Source organism: Talpa occidentalis, unplaced genomic scaffold (genome assembly GCF_014898055.3).
Source record: "Talpa occidentalis isolate TD23 unplaced genomic scaffold, MPIMG_talOcc4v2.1 talOcc4.13, whole genome shotgun sequence".
Lineage (NCBI taxonomy): Eukaryota > Metazoa > Chordata > Mammalia > Eulipotyphla > Talpidae > Talpa > Talpa occidentalis.
This window is the reverse complement of record NW_023601322.1, coordinates 5,165,312-5,166,989: the sequence shown is the minus strand read 5'-3', so window position 1 is coordinate 5,166,989 and position 1,678 is coordinate 5,165,312.

Here is a 1,678-nt window from a genome sequence, read left to right as displayed (position 1 = left end):
GATTCAGATGTCTACACAGGCCAAACGTGTCCAAGCTGCAAATACAGCTTGCCAAGGAGGGGAGGCTCTTACTATAAAAGAGCCAAATTTCAGTTTAACATTATTGCATGAAAATTCACCCATATGTATATAAATTATGTATAAAAGGACATATAGGAATACCATGTGCTTATACGGCTATAGATACCATGGACACGTACCATTTATATACTCCCACATATAATGTACTATATATGCACTGTGTGTGTGTGTGTGTGTGTATGTGTTGGCTTATAGGTGCCATGTGGGAGGTCTGTGCATTTATAGGTACGTAAGTGCCATAAGAAGATCAATGTATCTTTATTCATTTCAGTGCTTTCTGTGACTGAGGCAGTAGACATAGGTACTGGCATGGAAGACAAAACTGCAAACACCACTCAATTATCAGCCACCAAAAGAGATGTCAGATCTCTTACCAGGTTCTATTTGCATCTAACCAGAATTACTAAACATTTGTAACAAAGACAAAACTACTAGAAACCTCTACGACAGTATGTTTTAATTTCTTGAATTTTAGCAATTTCCTTGTTCAGTGAATATTTTGCAGGTACCTTCTTAAAAAGAGGGGAGGACTTTTACATAGTGCAGCCTATGGATTTTTAACTTTGGTGTTATGAAAATGCCTTTCAACTTTAAATTCTACCACTAGTTTACAGACAAAGATTCTTCTTCACATGAGTAATCTAATCACATAATTCTCTAGCAGGTGCTTTTTTAGTATATGTTAAGGAAATGTGTGTGTCCGTCTCTTACAATTAAAAACAACCAGCCTGAAACTCAACTTTAATGGATAGATTGGAAAATTACTACTCTTCTGGAAGCAGTTGATTTTTAAAAATACAGCACTGCCATAGATTTTTCTAGAACAGCCTCTGCATTGTGGGTCTTCTGATTGGTCGTTGCTCTGGGTGACGGTGGCACTGTTTCGTGGTGGTGGATATTAGTATAGCTGCCAAACAGCTGACATCTGACAGTGGACCATCCGTGGCATTATTGAAGACTTGTCCCATAATGAAAATGTACTTTATTTATTTATTTATTTATTTTTAAAGATATTTATTTATTTATACAAGCACTGGGTACAGTCAGAAGCGCGGGAAGGTGAGAGAATTCACCAGAGCCCAGAGCGGGGAGCAGAGCAGGCAGACTGACGAAATACGCTGCTGAAGGGAGCAGCGGGTGCGGCAGGAGAGGTCTGTCGCGTCATGTGGGACCCTCTCTGGGGGCCAGGGATTGAACGGGCGTTGCAGAGGCTGTGGGCAGCTTTGCAGCCCAGTGCTCAACCGCTGCGCCACCAGAGGAGGCCCAATGAAAATATTTTAAATGATGGCAAAGATGCTGAGAACTAGCTTTGTGAAAACATCAATGAATCAGTGTGTTTTTAAGAGGAGACTAATGGAGGCACTTTTGAAGCTATAACTCCAGAGTTAATTAATCTGGCTATGCTTGATCATTAGCCTGTATGTTTCCATCAACATTAAAAAAAAATCCACTTACAGGGCCTCCCCTGGTGGTGCAGTGGTTGAGCGCTGGGCTGCGAGGCTGCCCGCAGCCTCTGCAGCGCCGGTTTGTTCCTGGCCACCCGTGAGGGTCCCACAAAAAAAAAAAAAAAAAAAAAATCCACTTACATTGACAACTA